The sequence below is a fragment of the Zootoca vivipara genome, chromosome 6, assembly GCF_965207765.1.
Source record: "Zootoca vivipara chromosome 6, rZooViv2.hap1.1, whole genome shotgun sequence".
NCBI classification, from domain to species: domain Eukaryota; kingdom Metazoa; phylum Chordata; class Lepidosauria; order Squamata; family Lacertidae; genus Zootoca; species Zootoca vivipara.
This window is the reverse complement of record NC_142589.1, coordinates 92705632-92720948: the sequence shown is the minus strand read 5'-3', so window position 1 is coordinate 92720948 and position 15317 is coordinate 92705632.

Sequence of the window (15317 nt, the reverse complement as noted above, 5' to 3'; positions counted from 1 at the left end):
AAAGAGGCCCCGTGGATAACAGAGTACACATGTTCCACGGGGCCTCTTAAAAGACTCACACTGTAATGCATATGAAGAATTACAATTTAAAACAGCATGGCATCAGCCCTTTTGTTAAAAGCATTCAGGTCCCCAAAGCCTGTTGCAAAAAAGAAGGCCTTCACCTGCCGGCAGAAGGAGAGAGGTAGTATGGCATCTCCAGGCAGGGAGTTCCAAAGTTGCCTGGGAGCTGTCACCATCAAGAATGCCCTCCCCAGCTTCTCCAACAAGTGTACATTGTGAGGGTGATGGGACTAAGAAAAGGGCCTCTTCTGAAGATCTCAGAGCCTGGGCAGGTTCATATGAGGGAATGTAGCCTTTCATTTAGCCTGTGTAGGGCTTTCCAACACTTTGAATTATATAGGATTGGAGTGTGTGTGTGTGTGTGTTCACTATCCGCCACCCTATCCTGGGCACGCAGTCACACGGAATACCATTACGAAACAGAAAACATTTTATCCCTTCCATGGAGGGCTTGGCCACAGGCATTGAACTCCCATTGCACCTGCCCCCACCTCCTAAATGTGGGCATTCTGGTGTGCCTGCATGCATACAGGTGCGACGAAAGTCCCTCTCACTTTCCGTCTTATAACTCTGACCTCTCAATTATTAAAAGCACTGATAGGGATTTCTGAGGTAAATCAAACCTCCCACTTATCCCTCTAGCCTTTCTTTAAACCCTCTACACTTGTGGGTTTTCAAAAATAAAAGAGAGTCCTCTTCCAGCCTAAACGTGACCAGGTACCTATATAGACTTGGGGCTATAAATAAGACTGTTCCTATGTGCACTCAGATAAGGGTTTCCCTTCACTAGAAACACCCTTACTGTAAAGCTAGCCTCCTTCCTGAGGTAACTTTATTATCACTCAGAACGTGTCTCCTCCTTTAGCCCCCCCTTTCTTGGTGCACTCTCAGCCACAAACTAACCTTTCTCCTCTAAAAGGCAGTTTTGACAGTTTAAAAGAGTTCCCCACCACCTGGGTTCCTGGGTACCTTAGCTGGAAAATGAAATAGACGATTACTAATGTGACACTTTAAAGATGGATATTTATTGGCTTGAATCTTAATGGTTGCTTTCTGGTAACATTGGTACGAACTTAATTTCACAGGTAACGTTTCTTAGTAATCAAATAACAGAATACCTATCAACTAAACTATTATTATTATTACTTCATCTACTCTAAGTCTACCTTCTCCAAAACCACCCAAGCTCCCCACACAGAAAACCCTCAACCGCCAACTAACTGCTGCACATCAAATTTTTTAAAACCTCAGCAGTCCCTCCTCCAGCAGAATGTTGCTGCCAGTCACCAGGGAGACTGGGTTAACCTTTCAAGTGGCCTGCTTGGAGAAACAAAATACAACAGAACCTTTCTTTAAAAACAAACAAACACGTCTGTTATGTACTGAGCTGAATCCTAGAACAATAGGATTCAGAATCAGCAGGAGCTACCCAATCCAACTCCAGGTGGAAGTGAATCCGCAACCTGATTGGCCTGCTGGAGCAGCCAATCAGGCGGCTGGCAGAAGTGAATCTGCTACCTGATTGGCCTGTAGGAGCAGCCAATCAGGCTGCAGGCAGAAGTCAATCCACAATATAATTGGCCCACAGGTGTAGCCCTGAAGTAGCCAATCACGCAAGGCCCATTGTGTAAATAATGTATATAAGCAGATGGTTTTGGGAAAAGAGCCATTCGTCTTCTCTTCTTCTCCTTGATGAATATGAGCTGAATAAAGAGCATGAAATTCACTCTCGACTCCGAGTATATTTCACTGGCGACGAGGATGGGATCCTGCTGAGCTGACCGCCACCACGCACTGCACCGCAGCACCGCCACCTGCTGCACCGCTGCATCGCACCGTGCATCCAGGCTTCAGCTCCAGGACCCAAGGAACCCAGAATGGCAACCGACAGCAGCTTCTTGCCATTCAAACCAGCATCAGGAGACTGGGAAGGGTACGCCGCCCGTTTCAACTTCCTCCTGCAAGCGAAAGAAGTCACCAACGATGCCATGAAGAGGGCGACATTCTTCAGCGTCTGTGGAGAGGAGACGTTTGAAATCGCCCGGGCTCTCCTTGCACCTAGTGATGTCGCTACCGTCTCTTACAAAACAATAATGGAACGGCTGAAGGAGCACTTTTCACCACAGCCCTCGGTGGTAGCTTGCCGAAATGCCTTCTACGCAAAGCGGCAAGCCCCGGGGGAAACCATAACTGGGTTTGTGACCTCCCTCCGCCAAGCCGCCCGGTTATGCAACTTCTCAGAGTTGGAGAACATGCTTCGTGACCGCCTCGTCGGTGGCCTGAGGGACGAGATGTTGCAACGACGCCTCTACGCCAAAAAAGACCTCACGTTCCAGATTGCTCTGGAGGAAGCCCTGGCAACCGAAGCCGCCGAGAGGTCAACGCAAGAGGCACGACCGGCCCCGCCATCCCAACCGAGGGTCTACCACGAAGACCTCACTGACGAATCCGAATCTGACAGGGAGGAAGTACACCGAGTACAGCGGCGCACTCAAGCAGCACACACACCACAGCAGCCTCGACGAGAAGGAGGGAACTGTGCAAGCTGCGGGGAGAACCACGAGAGGAGGACCTGTCGTTTCCGCAACGCAGAGTGCAGGCAGTGCAGAAAATTGGGACACATCGCCCGGGTGTGTCGGGCTCGACTCACCCGTCGACAAGCATCAGATGACCGACCCAGGAGCCCCAGGTCACACGGCACCATGCACCAAGGCAACTCGACGGAGATCACGCACTACCAGGTATTCCAGTTGCCCCATCCCAGCACAGAGAAAATTTATATAGAGGTACAGATAGAGGGAGCCCCATGCCGCATGGAGCTGGACACGGGTTCAACTCTATCCATAATCTCGGCCCGAACATTAAGGGAACTGTGCCCTAATGGGGGTCCCAAACTAAGGCCGGCCCCATTCACCCTCTGGGACTTCCAGAAACGTAAGGTCCCTACAATGGGGGTGGGGACCTTCAGGGTGCAATATCGAGGGCGAAAGCAACAATTGGACTTGCTGGTAGTTAAGGGCCCCTACGTTAGCTTACTGGGACTGGCATGGTTTGGACCTCTGGGGCTAGCCGTTACCGGGGTGAACCGCACTAGCTTACAAGTGGACGTGGACGCCATATGCAAAGAGTTCCCAGGGGTTTTCGATGGGGCATTGGGACGATATACAGGACCCCCCATTGCCCTACAGCTAGACCCCGCTGTACGACCCATCAGGCACAAGGCTCGCCGGGTCCCGTTCGCCCTGAAACCCCGCATAGACGAGTAATTGGACCGGCTCGTGGAGCAAGGAGTGCTGGAGCCGGTGCCCAACGCCCCCTGGGAAACTCCAATTGTCACACCCGTCAAGCCTAACGGTTCGGTCCGCATCTGTGCAGACTACAAATGCACCATAAACAAGGCTCTCACGGCCCATGCATACCCAGTGCCAGTGGTCAGCCATGTCCTCGCCACCCTGGCTGGGTCAAAAATCTTTGGCAAACTGGACTTGGCCCAAGCGTATCAACAGTTGCCTGTGGACGAAGCCACAGCAGAGGCTCAGACGATTGTGACGCACAGAGGGGCATTCAGAGTAAAGCGGCTGCAATTTGGCGTTAGCGTGGCACCAGGCATATTCCAGAATCTAATGGACTCCCTCCTTAAAGGGATTCCTGGCGTCACCCCCTTCTTCGATGATGTACTGATCGCCGGGCCCACACCAGAGGAATTTGAGGACCGCCTCCGCTCCGTCCTGCACCGTTTCCAGACGGCGGGCCTCAAGGTGAAGCGGGAAAAGTGTTTACTGGGAGTGCCGCAGGTGGACTTTCTGGGATTTAAGGTGGACGCAGAAGGGGTCCATCCAACCGGTGACAAGGTACGGGCCATTTGTGAGGCCCCAGCGCCCAAGAGCAAGCCCGAACTTCAGTCATTCTTGGGACTATTGAACTTTTACCATGCCTTCCTTCCCCATAAGGCAGCGGTAGCGGAGCCCCTACACAGACTCCTAGATAAAAGGGCCCCTTGGGTGTGGGGCCAGCGACAAAGGGCCGCATTCCAGGCAGTCAAGGACTTGCTCGTCTCGAACTCGGTCTTGGCACACTTCGACGAGAGGCTGCCAGTGGTGCTGGCATGCGACGCCTCTCCCTATGGCATCGGCGCTGTCCTGGGACACCAACTCCCGGATGGAAGAGAGGTGCCGGTGGCATACTTCTCCCAGACGCTTGCTGCAGCCGAACGAAACTACTCACAGATTGACAAGGAGGGTCTGGCAATCGTGAAGGGCGTAAAAAAATTCCATGATTTCTTATACGGGCGGCCCTTTACCATAGTGACTGACCACAAGCCGTTGCTTGGCCTGTTTGCCCCCGAGAAGCAGACCCCCCAAGTGTTGTCTCCACGTGTCCTCAGGTGGTCAATTTTCCTTGCCGGCTACCAGTATGCACTAATCCACCGCCCTGGGAAGGCGATGGGCCACGCAGACGCACTCAGCAGGCTACCACTACCAGAAACAGGCCCCGACCCAGCGCCTGCGCAAGAGGTTATGACCCTGGAGCTGCTTCCCGACCGACCCATTCAGGCACAAGAAGTTGCGCACCATTCCACAAAAGATAGGGTCATCTCCCGGGTCCTGGACTGGGTGTGGCGAGGATGGCCCAGCAGCAGCCCCGGGCCAGAATTCGCTGGCTACACAAACCGCAAACATGAACTGTCGGCCCACAAGGGGTGCCTGTTATGGGGAAGCAGGGTTGTTGTTCCCCAGCCCCTCCGCAAAAGGGTCCTCACAGCCCTACACGAGACACACCCAGGGGTAGTGAGGATGAAGGCCCTTGCCAGGAGTTATGTGTGGTGGCCGGGGATTGACAGAGAGATAGAGGCCTGGGTCCAACACTGCCAGACCTGCCAAGAATCCCGCCCGGATCCCCCAAGGGCCCCAGTCCAGCCCTGGGAGTCCGCCCGACATCCATGGTCACGCTTGCACGTGGACTTCGCTGGCCCCTTCCAGGGAAAAACATTCTTCATAGTGGTGGATTCCTACACCAAATGGCTGGAGGTCGCACTGGTACCGTCCACTTCTACGGCGGCAGCCATCCGGGTACTACGTAAGCTGTTTGCAACCCACGGGCTCCCTGACACCCTCGTCTCGGACAATGGAACCGCATTCACGTCAGAGGAGTTCCAGACCTTCACAGCGCAGAACGCCATCCGCCACATCCGCTCAGCACCATTCCACCCTGCCACCAATGGCCAAGCGGAGCGCATGGTGCGGACCACCAAGGACAGCCTCCGCCGCATAACACAAGGGGACTGGGAATACCGCCTTGCCGCATTTCTTCTAGCACAGCACAGCACCCCAAGCACAACGACGGGCCGGAGCCCAGCTGAACTACTCATGGGCCGGCGCCTTGCAACTAGACTGGACCGACTTCACCCCGACAGAGCTCAGGATGAGGTAGTGGTGGGGAAAGGCAGGAACCCCCGGACATTTGTGGCCCAGGACCCAGTGTATGCAAAGAATTTTGGGGCAGGCCCAGCATGGGTACCCGCCACAGTCACCAAGGTGACCGGTCCCGTGTCGTACGAGGTACTAACGGAAGGGGGGCAATGTTGGCGCCGCCACTGCGACCAGCTACGGCGACGATTCCCAGGAGGAACCCGGGAGGAGAGCGGGACAGAGGGGTCCCAAGGGGACAGCAGGGCAGTGAGGCCTGTAGAGCGAGAGGGGTGGGCAGGGGAAGCAGAAGCAGTAGGCACAGAGGGGCGCCCCGAGGCTGGAAGGACACCGGAACCAGAGTCACAACCGAGTGGTTCAGTGGCGCCAGACCAGACAGCCCCGGCACAGCCAGCAGCCTCGGAACACGAGCCAGAACCAGAACCCCTGACCAAGGAACACCCCAGGCCACAACGCACACGGAGGCGGCCAGCAGACCTTGGGGACTACGAATGCAACTTCCCGGGCAGGACTGGAACTTAGAGGGGAGGGGTGTTATGTACTGAGCTGAATCCTAGAACAATAGGATTCAGAATCAGCAGGAGCTACCCAATCCAACTCCAGGTGGAAGTGAATCCGCAACCTGATTGGCCTGCTGGAGCAGCCAATCAGGCGGCTGGCAGAAGTGAATCTGCTACCTGATTGGCCTGTAGGAGCAGCCAATCAGGCTGCAGGCAGAAGTCAATCCACAATATAATTGGCCCACAGGTGTAGCCCTGAAGTAGCCAATCACGCAAGGCCCATTGTGTAAATAATGTATATAAGCAGATGGTTTTGGGAAAAGAGCCATTCGTCTTCTCTTCTTCTCCTTGATGAATATGAGCTGAATAAAGAGCATGAAATTCACTCTCGACTCCGAGTATATTTCAACGTCAATGTAGCCTTTCATTTAGCCTGTGTAGGGCTTTCCAACACTTTGAATTATATAGGATTGGAGTGTGTGTGTGTGTGTGTTCACTATCCGCCACCCTATCCTGGGCACGCAGTTACACGGAATACCATTACGAAACAGAAAACATTTCATCCCTTCCATGGAGGGCTTGGCCACAGGCATTGAACTCCCATTGCACCTGCCCCCACCTCCTAAATGTGGGCATTCTGGTGTGCCTGCATGCATATAGGCCACTCATGCGTGAGTGGCCGGCTCAGCTGGAAATGTTCCCCCCTCTGGCCATGCACCCTCCAAGCTAAAAGAAAGAAAGAAAAAAGGCCAGGCTTCTGAAATTCTCTGGCATTCCCCCTCCCCGCCCGGAGAAAACAGGCATGCTTTCCAAGGTGTGCAATTGGGGGGGGGCAGAATTCTCCTCTGTGTGATGTCGTAAGTTAAGATTTAAAAGGGATATGTACAAAAAATGGAAAAAGGGGAAACCACCAGAGAGGAATTCAAACAAATAGCCAGCATGTGTACAGACAAAGTCAGAAAAGCTAAAGCACAGAATGAACTCAGGCTTGCTAGAGAGGTTAAAAGCAACAAAAAGGGCTTTTATGGGTATGTCCGTAGCAAAAGGAAGAACAAGGAAACAGTGGGATCACTTAGAGGAGAAGATGGTGAAATGCGAACAGGGGACAGAAAGAGCAGAACTCCTCAGTGCCTTCTTTGCCTCAGTCTTCTCCAAAAAAAAGAAAACAATGCCTGACCTGAAGAATATGGAGCAGATGATTCAGCAGGGGAAACACAGCCCAGAACAAGTAAGGAGGTACAGTGGTACCTCGACTTAAGAACGACTCGACAACCAAATTTTTCGACTTACGGGTGGGGGTAATGGCCGCGTGCTTACACATGTCCCAACATCCGAAAGGAAACCGCGGCGGTTTTAGATAGGGATTTTTCGACCTATGAATTTTTAGATAGGGTTGCTTCGACTTACGAATTTTTCCGTTTCCAATGCATTCCTACCGGTATGAGAAATCACATTTCCAATCGCATTTTTCGACTTATGAATTTTTCGACCTACGAAGGTGCCTTCGGAATGGATTAAATTTTTAAGTCGAGGCACCACTGTAGTACAATAATACTTGGCTAGTTTAGATATATTCAAGTCTCCAGGGCCAGATGAACTACAGTACATCCAAGACAAGAGTATTAAAAGAACTGGCAGATGTGATTTCAGAACCACTGGCAGTAATCTTTAAGAATTCCTGGAGAACAGGCAAAGTCCCAGCAGACTGGAGGAGGGCAAATGTTGTCCCTATTTTCAAAAAGGGGGAAAGAGAGGACCCAAACAATTACTGCCCAGTCAGCCTGACATCAATACCAGGAAAGATTCTAGAGCAGATCATTAAGCAAATGATCCGTGAGCACCTAGAAAGAAACTCTGTGATCACTAAAAGTCAGCATGGGTTTCTGAAAAATAGGTCATGTCAGACTAATCTGATCTCATTTTTTGACAGAATTACAAGCCTGGTAGATGAAGGTAACGCTGTGGATGTAGCCTATCTTGATTTCAGCAAGGCCTTTGACAAGGTGCCCCATGATATTCTTGTAAAGAAGCTGGTAAAATGTGGGCTAGACAATGCTACCATTCAGTGGATTTGTAACTGGCTGACTGACCGAACCCAAAGGGTGCTCATCAATGGCTCCTCTTCATCCTGGAGAGAAGTGACTAGTGGGGTGCCACAGGGTTCTGTCTTGGGCCCAGTCTTATTCAACATCTTTATCAATGACTTGAGTGATGGGCTTGAGGGCATCCTGATCAAGTTTGCAGATGACACCAAATTGGGAGGGGTGGCTAATACCCCAGAGGACAGGATCACACTTCAAAATGACCCTAACAGATTACTCAACTGGGCCAAAGCAAACAAAATGAATTTTAACGGGGAGAAATGTAAAGTACTACACTTGGGCAAAAAAAAATGAAAGGCACAAATACAGGATGGGTGACACCTGGCTTGAGAGCAGTACATGTGAAAAGGATCTAGGAGTCTTGGTAGACCACAAACTTGACATGAGTCAACAGTGTGATGCAGCAGCTAAAAAAGCCAATGCAATTCTGGGTTGCATCAATATGAGTATAGCATCTAGTTCAAGGGAAGTAATAGTACCACTGTATTCTGCTCTGGTCAGACCTCACCTGGAGTACTGTGTCCAGTTCTGGGCACCACAGTCCAAGAAGGATACTGACAAGATACTTCTGGAACGTGTCCAGAAGAGGGCAACGAAAATGATCAAAGGCCTGGAAACGATGCCTTATGAGGAACGGCTTAGGGAGCTGGGTATGTTTAGCTGGAGAAGAGAAGGTTAAGGGGTGATATGATAGCCATGTTCAAATATATAAAAGGATGTCATATAGAGGAGGGAGAAAGGTTGTTTTCTGCTGCTCACGGAGCAATGGATTCAAACTACAAGAAAGAAGATTCCACCTAAATATTAGGAAGAACTTCCTGACAGTAAGAGCTGTTCGGCAGTGGAATTTGCTGCCAAGGAGTGTGGTGGAGTCTCCTTCTTTGGAGGTCTTTAAGCAGAGGCTTGACAGGCATATGTCAAGAATGCTTTGATGGTGTTTCCTGCTTGGCAGGGGGTTGGACTGGATGGCCCTTGTGGTCTCTTCCAACTCTATGATTCTATGATTCTATAATCAAGAACTTGTCTGGTGGCTGATAGCCAAAGAAACAGCAGCCATCAACGTGGTGGGGTTTGAGTTTTATACAGCTCTGAAAAAGCTTGCTGACCCCTGGACAGCCTATATTTCCAGGCTTTATTTTGCTGCATATTTTGTGATTTAAAATCTCTGTTGGAGTACTTACCCCAAATTTGGATCTTGGCATCCAGGGAATTCTCCTTTCTATACCTGCTTTCCCCTTGAACCAACAGGTTCACTTTTAAATGAGGACGGAACTGAATTTCTCCCTAACATCCCTAACATCCTAGCCGGGGCTGATGGAAATTGCAGTCCAAAACATCTAGAGACGGTTGGCATATATTGATTATTTACACACTTGTCCCATCCCAGATAACTCTGAGTGCGGCCAATCATTTGGAAACCTGCTACAGTACTTTCAAACAACAAGCAATACAATCTCAAAACCGACACATCGGGTGTGGAGGCATTGGGTTGTGTGTGTTCCATAATACATTCAAAGGCAGCTTTGGGGCAAAAATATCCTCTGCCTGTTCAGGCTTACAGCTATTTGTTTTAGGACAGAAGGTCTGCCGCTCAAGCGTGGCCTCAAGTCAACCCAATATGGTTTCCCCATTTATTGAGCTCTTGGGAAGAGGGGGCATCCGAGGTAGGGACTGAGAGGGTTTCCCTTTGTCCTTTCCTGAATTATTTCTGTTCTGTGCCTCAAATGTTTGGCTGCTGGTTTCACTTGAGACAGTTATAGAATGAATTCTGAAACGAGCTTGATTTAGAGCAGGGGTCGGCAAGCTTTTTCAGCAGGGGGCCGGTGAACTGTCCCTCAGACCTTGTGGGGGCTGGAGTATATTTTGAAAAAAAAAAATGAATTCCTATGCCCCACAAATAACCCAGAGATGCATTTTAAATAAAAGGACACATTCTACTCATGTAAAAACATGCTGGTTCCCGGACCGGCCTTAGTTTGGGGACCCCTGATTTAAAGCCTGACTTATAGTCACGCTGGCTGGGGCTAATGCAAGCTGCTGTCCAGAAGACCTGAAAGGCCCTAAAGTTGATCTAGATTGACATTTTAATGCTCTAATGCAATGTTTACATGCAAGAATATCAGCGACGTGGTGCCTTTTTGAAAAGAACCAGTCTCAAAGATTCATACCCAATAATTACAGATATATTTTATTGACAGCTGTATGCTTCCGTATGTACCTATAACACCAAAAGGGTCACAAATGTGTTGAATTGCTAAGTTATTACAAGAGGCTAGTTTGAAACACCCACATTTCTAAAACTCACAACTGTTTCTTTCAGAGCTATTTTGTCTCCCACCGAACCACTGTGATTTCAACAGCATAATGCAGAACTACGTGTTTCCATGAGTAAAGAAGTTCTGAAGGTAAATCAGGAACATCTACAACACACTCTCTCTATTTTTATGTACATGTTATTATCATTCCCAGCCCCCATCAACACAGAATCACTCATTCCTTCTATTTCCGATGCTCTGGTGTGTCAGTGCTGATGCTTATGTAACCAAAATGACACAGCCAATGTGCAACAGGGAGATAGTGACAGGTTCACTGAGCTCCAGGGGTTTACATTACAGAAGTACAAAAATATGGTAAAAAGCCCTGAAAACCTTGGGATGGGGAAAAACTCAAAAGCGTTCTAATGAGGATGAGTGAGTGCTGATTGTTCTCAGTGTCCAGAGAATGCTCACTGCTGGGGGGAGGGGGAGAAAAAGAAATAAAATCAGGTAGGAGAGGAATTGGAATGGCTGGCTGGCAAAGTAAGCAGGAGGATTCCACATTTGATTGCAGGTTTGCTCTCAGGAAACAGCTTGCTGTCATTCGTGCTGTGGTTTCCGGGACAGGCTGCAAGCAAACTTGACATCTTTCTTTCCTAGTCTTGTACACGGATGTACAATTTGTCAACCGGGAAAACGGGATTCATTTTCTCCGCTTCTAGTTTAGCGCATGCTGAATAGCATTTGCATGCCAGGTTGACCCCAGCCAGATAGGTTAAAAATGGGGTCCTCTTGTTTTTTTTGGAGGCCTCCCTGGATGTCCTTTTTATTATATTCATGATGATTTGTGCTCGTGATAGTATCGTGATGGTTTTTACACCACCCGGCTTCCAGTATCGCAAAAAGTTTTGGAATGGATTAATGCCTTCATTTCCAATCATGTCCCGTATCCGAAACCCTGTAACTTTTCGTACCACAAAACCTGCCCCTCCGGATGGCAATGATGCAGTAACACTGGGGAAACATCACTGAACAGCTGTGGAATGATGTGTGAATGGTCCAGTATCAATGCAGTATAGTGTGTCATTATGCCAATGACATGTTACAGAAATACACCTGCAATAAAGAAATAACCCACACCCGTCTGTAGGGCTCCGAAATTGTAAACCATGCCGCACTAATGAAACAAACCACCAGAGAGTTGAACAATACAAGCGTGATAACAGCAGCTGCTCTCTGACTTCCAAATAAAAAAGTCTTATTTTCTCTCTATACATTTTAAAACATATGAAGTCTTTAGTGACAGATGGCTCCACTGTCAGCCCTTTCAAGAGATGAAGATCTCCAAGACTTTGTGAATGTCTTTTCTTCTTTGATTTTTGTAAATTTTCCTTTAGCCCTTTTCTTCTGGAATCCTAAATTTCAGCCAAAAGAAAAGACTGAACTCAAAGATCTAGAATGTCAGTTCCGCCTCCCCCCATTTTTGCATTAATAAAACTTTTCTTGGAAGGTTTATATCTAAAATTTGCAAGGGGGGGATGCACATTTGTATTGTTTTGGGGGGAGGTCTTAACGTCTATGGGTTGAGTAGACCCATTGAAACTGACCGACCTCTGTGAGTCATGTAAGTTAATTTCAATGACTCATATCTTGAGTATTACTGATGTTTGATACAACCCTATGCCCATCGGTGGTGGTATGTGAACAACATCTCCTGAATTTACAACCAGAATAAATTCCCCCCAGATGTCTCCATGTGAGGATCAAAGAGCAAGCAAGTGATGGTAAGGAAATATATTTACAGTGCAGTCCTGTGTATGTTTGCTCAGAAGCAAGTCTCACTGTATGCAGCCTGTCAGCAGATTCACACCATAAATTTAAAGCACACAGCTTTCCCCAAAGAACCCCAGAATCGTGGTTTAAAAGTGCTGAGAACTGTAGCTCCCTGAATTGGAAATTACAGTTCCCAGGCTTTAGAAACTAACCATGGGCTGAACAAGCCCAATTGAATTAAATGGAACTTGCTTCTGAGCAGGCATGTATAGCCTGTTATCAGATACATACTTTCCCAGGAGAAAGCGCATGCGAACACAGTGGAGCTTAACAACTGAGTAACTATGCATAGAATCACAGCCTTTAAGGTGCCTGTTTCTAAAAAATACCCAGGAAAACAAGAGGTAAAGGTAACCCTGTAACAGATGTTGGGCTCCGACTCCCAGCAGCCAGCATGGCCAGTGGTCAGGGAAGATGGGAGTTGTGGTCTGAGAACACCTGGAGGGCAGCAGGCGGACTGCCTCAGCCACACACACACAGCAATTTCCAACCCTCGCTTCCCTTACATCGGTTGCGCACCTTTTAAAAACTTTGTGCGCAATTAGTTTTCTTAAAATCTGCGCCTCTAAAATGCACACGGTTAAAGTGGAAAACATTGTTTGTCTTCACAAGCCCTTTGATAAGTATGTCCTGATGGGGTGCATATATTAACCAGAATAAGGCTCTTCCTTACATCCTTTTGTACATGTAGCTAAAGACAATGGGATTATATTTTTTTGCAGGTTTAAACATTTTCTTCTATTCCCCACCACCACCTTTCTCCCAACAAGCTTAAGTTGCCATGCATGGTTCTGTCCTCTCGATTTTATCTTCACAGTACCCTTGTGGGGTAGTTTAGTTGTGTGAGTGTCCCAGCGGAGTGGAGATTTAAGCTTGGGTCTTCCCTCTTCCCATACAGACTCCCTTGTAGTGTTACGTCCCATGTTGTTGTTTAGTCGTTTAGTCGTGTCTGACTCTTCGTGACCCCATGGACCATAGCACGCCAGGCACTCCTGTCTTGGATCAATGCCTTGTCGTGGCGAAGGGGCTTGAATAACTCAGAGAAGCTATGAGCTATGCCATGCAGGGCCACTCAAGATGGACAGGTCATAATGGAGAGTTTTGACCAAATGTGATCCACCTAGAGAAGGAACTGGCAAGCCACTCCAGTATCCCTGCCACGAAAACTCCATGGACAAAGACAACAGGCATATAAAAGTTACGTTCCATAGGTCCCTCAAATTCATTTTCATTAAACACCCTTGTCGGTTTCCTTCACTCCACTGCTAGCTCCTTGCCGATTTCTTATTCACAAACTTGTTGACAATGTAAGTAAAAGTTGCTAGAAATCCAAATTGCCTCAACAGTGTAAGCAAACACGCTCACCGACACCACCCCAAATTTAAATGGCTTTTTTTCAGTGTCCCAGAGCACCTAAAAGACAATATAGGGAAAACATCATTCTCACCCAACGCAGCAGCCACGTCTACCAATATTTTCGTACAGGTTAGGGATGGCTGCTCTCCGCGTCAAACCAAGGCCATTATAACCAGTGGACATGAGCGTTAGCCCTTGGATTCCAGGCGATGTTTCATAGCAAAAGGTTGCATTGATAGACCTAAGTTTTGGGTTTCAACCAAAATACTGTGTCGGTAGTCTGTTCCGCTCAGAAGTCTTTAATATGTGCGTTCTTTCATTCAGACACTTGCGGAAGAATATTGCCATGTATTTGCAAATGCTTCTGGGAAGGTTAAGTGGCGGTTAAAGGGGTGTTTTAGTCGCTTTTCAAAGAGTGCAGAGGGCGTTTTCAAATACAGTGGTACCTTGGTTCTCAAACGCCTTGGTACTCAAACAACTTGGAACCCAAACTCTGCAAACCTGGAAGTAAGTGTTCTGGTTTGTGAACTTTTTTCGGAAGTCAAACGTGCTCCATTTTGAGTGCCACACTTCCGTTTTGAGTGTTACACTGAGGTCTGTCTGTTTTTGCTATTTTGCATTTTTGTGGCTCTTTTTTGTTTTGTTTTTGTGACTGTGTGGAACCCAGTTCAGCTACTGATGGTTTGATTGTGTGACTGCAGTACATTGTTTATTGCTTTCATTTTATGGGTTGATGGTCTCGTTGGATAGTAAAATTCACGTTAAATTGTTGTTTTAGGGGATGTTTTTAAAAGTCTGGAACGGATTAATCCGTTCTGCATTACTTTCTATGGGAAAGCGTGCCTTGGTTTTGGAACGCTTTGGTTTTGGAACGGACTTCTGGAACGGATTAAGTTTGAGAAGCAAGGTACCACTGTAATCATGATCACTCTAGCAGTGAAACCAGCCACAATATCACCCTCTCGGCAAGGCCAATTGTTCAGGTGTGGATTTTGATAAGGTGGTAATGACCCAGTGGCCTTGGCACACACAAACACACAAATTTGTACATGCTTTCTGATGGCTACCAGCCACAATGGCTTTTGTTCCTCTTCCACTGTTGGAGGCAGTATGTCTCTGAACAGCGGCTGCTGGTAGTCAGAAGTTGGGAGATTTGCTGTTAGTGCTGCTGCTGCATTCAGGTCCTGCTTTACCGGGAGGGGGGGGGCCGCATCAAGTCGGCCACCGTGAAGAAAGGATGCGGGACTAGATGGGTCTGATGCTTTGGCCCGATCCGGCAGGCTCTTCTCATGCTCCCACAGTTGTGAAACATTGTGGGGATTTTTATGAGGCAGCATAACTGCTGTTTCTCACAAATGCCTCGAGGTATGGAAATTATCACACAGAACCAAGTCCGGCAATTGTGGAGGGTGTTCAGAGGAACGGTGGCATTCTTTTCTGAAGTCAAATGACTGGCTGCTAGCTAGAATTGCTATGTTGGAGGCAGCCCAGCTCTGAACGCCCTGTTGCTGGGACTCGCAAGTGGGGAACAGTTGCTTTTGCGTTCTGGCCCTGGTCATGGTCTCACTTCGCCTTGCAGGACTTTGGCTTGGATCCAGCAGCCAGGTTGTTTGTGGTTCCATTTATACAAAACTGTACAATCCCGACAAACAGAAGGAGCAAATTCCTCCTGTGAAGAAGCTAGGAACCAATGCTTCCATGTGTTGAACTGCCATTCAATAAAACGTCTTCTGTAGTTTTGTTTTTTAATGGGAAGATTATTTTTGCTGTTGCCCCAAGTCA